General features: G+C 39.0%; 1 non-coding gene across 1 annotated transcript; it reads left to right on the top strand.

The window, feature by feature from the left end:
* The first annotated feature begins 5,496 nt into the window (after window positions 1-5,496).
* LOC117284832 lies at window positions 5,497-5,603 on the top strand. Its single transcript, XR_004515910.1, has one exon. It is a non-coding gene; the product is annotated as a U6 spliceosomal RNA (small nuclear RNA).
* The last annotated feature ends 2,715 nt before the right edge of the window (window positions 5,604-8,318 follow it).

Below are 8,318 nucleotides of genomic sequence, written 5' to 3'. Positions count from 1 at the left end.
TGGAAGGCTGAGGCAGGAAGATTGCTGTGAGTTCAAGACCAGCCTGGGCTGCATAGTGAGTTCTAGGTCAGTCTCAACTACATGGTGAGATCCTGTCTCAAAAAAAAAAAAAAAAAAAAAAAAAAGAAAGAAAAAGAAAAAGAAAAAAAAAGAGAAAGGATGTACTTAGGACCAATATATTATCAAATTTGGATTTAAATAGGTTCTGCCCAGTTCTGAGAAGAATGAGGTCAATACTGAAATAGTATGGTGATACTATTGAAAGTCAGGCCAAAAGGACTTTGGAAATTGTTTAAGTTAATCCTTCCTTTTAACTACTGAAGAATACCTGCCCTATAAAAGTGAAGCAAGTTACTCAAGGTTATTCCAAGGAAAAACCCATAGGTTTCCCATTTTGCTGCAAATTCTCCATGGATAACATTTCACTTGTAGATGCAAATAACTCCCTGGTGACTTGGAAACCATAAGTAGTTCACCTTGATTTCTTCCTGATGTACAGATTGCTGGGAGAAGAATTCTAATGAAAGAGGAATTTCCCTAGAGAGGCTGATACAGGCTTTCTAAGGACAGAGTTTTGAGTGACTGAAATTTGTGGAAGTAGAATTTAGGTGGGGAAACAGACTTTCTTTCATAAGGAGAGCAAGTAAAATGCCCTAGACATTACTCTTCATAACTTTGTGTCTATGCATTCTTTAAACTCTGTTCTCAATTTTTCCTACACATAATTAGGGACCTAAAAAAATACTGATGCCTTAACCATAAGGGAAATGCAAGTCAGAACCACAATGAGGGCTGGGGATTTAGCTGAGTAGCTCAGTGGTTCAGCCGCCTGCATCGCAAGCGCAAGGACCTGACTTTGTTCCCTGGTACAAAACACACACACACACACACACACACACACACACACACACACACACACAATGAGACACCATCTCATCCCATTATAGTAGATAATATTTTTAAAAAACAGTAAATTGGCAAGGATATTGAGAAATTGCAACCTTTGTGCACTGTTGATGGGAATATAAAATGGTGCAGCACCTGTGGCAAACAGAATGGAGGTTATTCAAAATAAAAATATAAGCTGGGCATGGTGGCACATTCCTGTAATCCCAGTGCTCTGGGAGACGGAGGCAGGAGGATCTCAAGTTCAAATCCATCCTGGGCAATTTAGCAATGTAGCCACACTCTGTCTCAAAAAAAAGAAAAATGACGGGAGATAGCTCAGTGAAGGTGTTGGGTTCAATCCTCAGTGCTGCAACAAATTAAATAAGTCCATAAATTGCCCGGGCTGGTTTTGAACAGGTATTCTGCCTGCCTCAGCCTTAAGAGTAACTAGGATTATATATGTGCACAAACACATTTGGCTTCATCTGCTCTTGTAATCAAAATTTTCTTTCCTAATCATTCTACCTAGAAAGACTGAAACCAGAGCACAAAGAATCCTTAATTCCAGTTTCTGTCCCTCATTCAAATACCTGAAAGTCAATGATTATGACAAGTGTTTCTCAGATTTATACAAAACACCAGTGTTTTCATAGTATGCCAAATAAATACTAAAATGCCAGTACTACCATGTTGCTTTGGTATCATACATATTAAAGTCCCAACAACTTAATAAAAAAAGGTAAAGCCAGACCAGGTATGGTGGTGCACACACATAATCCCAGCTGTCCAGAAGGGTAGGGGAAAGGTAATAAGGGAAAAGAAAAAAAATAGGAGAAAATGAGAAAACGGAAGTAAAGTGTTTGTAAATGGGGAGGGGAGGAAGGGGTGAAGGGAGGGCAGGGACAAGGGGAAAAAATGAGAACCAAGACCTGCAATGTAAAGGTACAAGATCCCAATGATGAATGTAACTGTGCTGTATAACTAAAATGTACCAATAAACTCAATAAAAGAAAAAGCTTCCAAACAAGAAGGTAGGATGTCCAAGAAAGACAGAGAAAGTAGTTAAAAGTTATGAATTGGCAAATTAAATCTCCCCTCTTTTAAGTTGTCTCAGTGACAAGAAACCCATTAATAAAAAAATGTTGCTGTTAAAAAAAAAGAATAAATGGAACGAAAGATGTCCAAGCCATACTTAAAATACACAGTATTAATAAGATAAAGAACATCTAAGTAAAATGAAGGATACACATAGACATAGACACAGTAGAAACATACAAAGTGGGCTGGGGATTTTGCTCAGTGGTGCCGTCACCTGTCTCACAACACAAGGACCAGACTTCGATCCCTAGTACCAAAAAAAAAAAAAAAAAAAAAAAAAAAAAAAAAAAAAAAAAAAAAAGAAAGAAAGAAAGGAAGGAAGAAAAGAAACACACACATTTATTACTGATTTATTTACTTATTTGGGAGGGTGATGAGCTGTATTGCACTCAAATTGTTTGCACTGAGCTACATCCCCAGCCCTTTTTAAGATTTTGTTGTTGTTGTTGTTGTTGTTGTTGTTGTTGTTTTGAGACAGTCTCACTAATTTGCTTACTTGCTCAGGCTGGCCTCCAATTTTCAGTCCTCCTGCCTCAGCCTCTCAGATTGATGGGATTACATGTGTGTAAAACCACAACCAGATTGAAGGATATGACTTGTTTGTAGATTTTAAATTTCAACATTGCAAGGCTGTCAGTTTCATATAATCCATGCAAAATCCCATGCAAAGCTGGGCCTTGTAATCCCAGCACTCAGGAGGCTGAAGCAGGAGGATTGCCACAAGTTTGAGGCCAACCTGGGCTCCACAGTGACTTTACGGCCAGCCTGAACTCCACAGTGCGATGCTGTCTCAAAAAACAACCCCCTCCAAAACAAAAACAAAAATAAAAACTCATACACCTTTTCATATGTATGAAGATTGAAATGCTGATTTTTAAATTTTTATGGAACAGGAAATAAGATGTGTTATGTACATGTACCAATTTCCCATAGTGAATATAATCGTTATGTACTGCAAGCATGTACTAATAAAAATAAAAATTTGAAAATAAATATATATATGAAAAATTTTTAAATGACCCAATGGCCAGGGAATTAGCTCAGTAATTCCAGTGCCTACCTCGCAAGCTCAAGGACCCAAGTTCGATCCCTGGTACCAAAGAAAAAAAATGACCCTGAATAACCAACACAGAATATATCTGCAATGAGCATGAAAGGCTTGTCACCTACATAGAAACACTGAAAAAATGAGCAGACTATCAGAATCAACTTTGTCCAAACTTTGAAAAATAGTTCACGAAAATGTATGCTAACTCAAGGAAAAGGTGACTGGAAACTGAATTTAACTCAGTGCTTTTTGTGGTGGGGTTCTTCCCCCATTTTTGGAGATTGAACCCAAGGCCTTCTCACTGAGCTACATCCCTAGCTCTTTTTTATTTTTTATTTTAAGACTGGGTCTTAGCTAAATCCCTGATTTCCTAAGTTTGGGCTCAAACTTGAGGCCCTCTTGCCTCAACCTCCCAGAGTTCTGGAATCATAAGCATGAACTGCCACACGCAGCTACTACATAGGTAAATCTAAAGGCCAATATTGAATTTTTGCTTTATAACTCCTCTTTGTTTTCCTGTATCATTTAAAAGACATGGATAAAACAATAAATATAAACGTGGATTATGGATATGCAAACTAGGCATAGTGGTGCATACCTATAATCCCAACATTTATGAGGCTGAGTGGGAGGATCAAAATTTCAAGCCCAGCCTGGGAATTTAGTGACTTGGCAAAACCTTGTGTCAAAATGAAAAATAAAAATTGGGCTGGGCATGGTGGCATTCGCCTATAATCTCATCATTCAGGAGTCTGAAGTAGGAAGATTGCTGCATGTTCAAGACCAGCCTGAACTACATAGTGAGACCCTGTCTCAAAAACAAAAAGGGATTTTATGAAAATGTTAAACAAAAGAGAGCTGGGGTAGCTATAGTAAGATCAAACAAGAAATAAAGGGCCAGGGATTTAACTCAGTGGTTCTGGCACCTTCCTCGCAAGTATAAGGACCCAAGTTCGACACCCAGTACAAATAAATAAATAAATAAAGTAAAAAATCATTACAAGAGACAAAGAAAATATTTTGTATTTATAAAGGGTCAATCAAAACATAGGGACACAATATTGTCCCAAATTATGGGAAGCAAACATCGATAGTAAAGGGAAAAATAGTCTCCAAATAGTAGTTGGAGACTTCTACACCCTGCCCTACTTTCAATAAACACAGACACAGACTCACACACACACAATGAACACAGCAACAAGAAATATTAATATGTGTGTGTGTGTGTGTGAGAGAGAGAGAGAGAGAGAGAGAGAGCTTTCCCATTGTTCACAGCAATAACCCTAATTCTCCAGTACTAATTTTCTGTCCCATTGCTGTACACAATACCTGACACCTACAATTTAAAGGAGAAGAAGTTTCATTTAGCTTATGTTTTATGGGGATTCAGTATATAATCAGCCAGTTCCAAGGCAGAAGCATCATCCCAAAGGAAATGGTGAAGCAAAGCTACTCATGTCATGGCAGTCAGGATGCAGTGGAGGGGAAGAGTGTCAAAGAGGGAAGGGAAAGGGACCAGATATAGTACCAAGGTCCTGTCCCAGTGACTTAACCAGACACACCCAAAAGTGTGCTGTGCCAACTCACTGGGTTGCTCCCAAGCCAAGCAAATTGACACAATTAAGCTTAATCATCACAATATATGAAACACTTCCCCTGTGGGGTGTACCTGTAATCCCAGCTACTGGAATTGAGACAGGAGGATTACAAGTAGAGGCCAGCTTTGGTAAATTTGCAAAACTCTTGTCTCAAAATACAATTTTAAAAAGTTTTTGGCCCAGGTGTGATGGTGCCCACATGTAATCCCAGCACTAAGGAGGCTGAGGCAAAAGGATCGCCGCAAGTTGAAGGCTAGCTTGGGGTACTTAGCGAGTTCAAGGCCAGCCTGAATTACATAGTAAGACCCTGTCTGAAAAATAAAAATTGGGGGTGTGTGGCTCAGTTGTAGAGTGCTTACCTAGTGTGCTCAAGGCCCCAAGTTCAAGCCAAAGCATTGCAAAGAAAACAAAACAGTATTGACAGTTTTGTCATGTGTAAATGGAACATTGTCAAGGCTGGACCTTATATTATGCAACAAATAAGACTCATTAAATTATAGGGCTAGGGATTTAGCTCAGTGATTCCGGCACCTGCCTCGCAAGCGCAAGGGCCTGAGTTCAATCCCCAGTACTTAAAAAAAAAGAGTCATTAAATTATAAAAGAAGAGCTGGACATGATGGCAAATGCCTGTAATCCCAGCACTCTAGGAATTTGAGGCAGGAGGATGGTAAGTTGAAGTCCAGCTTTTGCAATTTAATACTTGAAAAAGACCCTGTCCCTAAATAAAAATGTTTAAAAATAGGTTGGGGCTGTAGCTCAGAGCTAAGACCCTGCGTTCAGTCCACAGTACTGAAAAAAAAAAAGCAACATTGAAATCATATGAAAATATCTTCTGACCATAGTAAAATTAGAAATCAACAACAGTCCTCAATTTAGTAGCACATATACTAAAATTGAAATGATACAGAGAGAATTAGCATGGCCCCTGCACAAGAATGACACGCAAAACAGATGACTGGATAAAGAAAATGTGGTATTTATATATAATGGAATAATACTTGGCTATAAAGAATGACACATTTGAGACATTTGTAGAAAAATGGATGCACCTAGAAAATATAGTATTGAGTGAAATAAACCAGATACACGAGCTTAAATATTATATGGTATCTCTCATTTGAGGCAAATTACAAACAAAGAAAATGATAAAGGATGCATAGAAAGGGACAAGGGATCAGATCTCTTACAATAGGAAAGTAGTCCAAGAGAACAAGGATGAGGAGGAGAAGAAGGGAAAATGAGAAAAATAAAGATGCGCTGTATACAGAAACCTAATAATTACTATTAATGTAAACACTATATGCCATAACATGAGTTAAGACAAATAACATCAACAAGTATGAAAAAGGGGACGGGGCAACCAGAGAAGGAGGGGGAGGGGGAGAGAAGGGGAGGGGGGTTAAAAAAACAAATTGTAACATGTACATGTAACCACTCCCGAAGACGATTGTAAACTACATGAATTGCACACATGTATAATAAATAAAAAATGTTTGAAAGAAATCTATAATAGAAGGAAACTTGGAAAATTCGCAAATACGTGGAAATTAGACAGCAGCATACTTTCAATAAACAGTGAGTCAATGAAGAAACCACAGAGGAAATTAGAAAATATTTTGAAATGGAAGGAACAAAAACACAGCATAGCAAAACTTATGGTTGCAATGAAAGTTTTGATTAGAATGAAAGCTTTTATCTGTACATGCCTATACTAAAAAGAAAAAATATTTTCGCCAGGCTAATGGTACATATCTATAATTCCGGGACTCTGGGAGGCCAGGGCAGGAGGATAGCAAGGCAAGTTCAAGCCCAGTCTGAGCAACTGAGAGATTTAGTGAGACCTGTATCTAGATGTCTCCCCAGTGTGATCACAGGTAGGGCTTGTTAGAGGTGGCTGGATCTAGGCTGTATGATACTTGGATGAAGGATTTGATGCTGGGATTGATTCATCGTGCAATGCTAGGAGAAGGCTGCTCCACTCTGGGAATGAGAGCTACCCACCTGTCTCATCGCTGAGACAAAATATCTGACCCTCAAAGTTAAAAGGGAAAAGGTTTATTTAGCTGACAGTTTGTAGAGGTTTCAGTTCATAATCTACCGGCTCCAAGGCAGAGTAGCACTTGGCAAAGGGGCATCACGGAAGAGAAACAGGTTGTGATGCCAACAAAGGACCTTAACAGCATCTCCCTGGCTCCTTTATTTTATTCAGACCACTTAGGGTGGGTAGCACTCACACCCTTAATCCTACTACTCTCTGGCCTAGTACTGTACCATGAATCGTGAATCACACACTTTAGATTCCAACATAGCCCCACCTCATTGGCATGAGGCTTTGGGGGGGACATCTAAACATAACACCACCCTAAGGGTGGGTAGCCTGGATAAAATATAAGGGAAAAAGCCGGGCATGGTGGCACACGCCTGTAATACCAGCACTTGGGAGGCTGAGGCAGGAGAATCGCTATGAGTTCAAGACCAGCCTGGGATACAGAGTGAGTTCCAGGTCAGTTTCAACTACATAGTGAGACCCTGTCTCAAAAAACAAAATAAAATATAAGGGAAAGAGGGGTTGGGGATTTAGCTCAATGGAACTGTGCCTCCCTGGCAAGTGCAAGGTCCTGGGTTCAATCCCTGGTACTGGGAAAAATATAAAAACAAAAAGAAGGTCACTGTTTGTCACTTTTGTAGCTTGCTGCATGCTGCTTTTGCTGCCTTCTGCCTGTTTTGAACTGGTTTTTGTTTTTGTTTATGTTTTTTCTCCTCTGTGATGCCCCTGTGCCATGCCATACTGCCTTGGAGCCAGCCAATTATGAACTAAAACTTCTACAAACTGTGAGCTTAATAAACATTTCCTCTCTTAACACTGGTTGTCAGGTATTTTGTCTCAGCAATGAGAAAAGTAACCAAGACACCATGCCTCACAATCAAAGAGTAAAGTCTGGCATGGTGATGAATGCCTGTAATCCCAGAACTCAGAAAGCTGAGGCAGGAAGATCGCCATGAGTTTGAGGCCAGCCTGGGCTACATATTGAGTTCAAGGCCAGCCTGAGCTACAGAGGAAAACCCTGCCTCAAAAAAAAAAAAAAAAAAAAAGTAAAAAAGGCCTGGGTTATATCTTGATGTGAAAGCCCCAGGTTCAATCCCCAGCACTACCACCACCTACCACTGGAAGAAAAAATGAGGAAGGCAAAAGTGATAGCAAAACAAATCAATATAATGCATGAAATTATTAGAATAATGGAAAAAATCACATTTTCATCTTATTTAATGCAGAAAAGACATTTGACAAAATTCAACACCATTCTATGAAAAAACACTCAGAGAACAAGGAATCAAAGAGAACTTCCTTTAACCTCATAATAGGCACTTATGAAAATCCCAGTAAGGCAGAAAGCTCAGATAGCACACCGATTATAGTGAAATTCTGTGATAGCATCATTTGAAATAATATTGAGCTGAGGTTTATGTTGGAAAGATTGATACTTGGGTTTATATTTTTTGGCAGAAAACAGAAAGCCCTGTTGCTTTTTAAGAGTTAAAATAATTTAATTTACATTATTATCTTTATAATATATTCTCCTAGGGCAGGGGATTTAGCTCAGTGGTGTCACCACCTGCCTCAAAAGCACAAGGTCCTAAGTTTGATCCCTGGTACAAAAAGAAAAATAAATAAATAAATAAATAA

This window comes from Fukomys damarensis, unplaced genomic scaffold (assembly GCF_012274545.1).
Source record: "Fukomys damarensis isolate Sample0158 unplaced genomic scaffold, DMR_v1.0_HiC HiC_scaffold_39, whole genome shotgun sequence".
NCBI lineage: Eukaryota > Metazoa > Chordata > Mammalia > Rodentia > Bathyergidae > Fukomys > Fukomys damarensis.
Note: the sequence above shows the minus strand (reverse complement) of the source record. Positions and strands in the feature narration are given on the sequence as shown.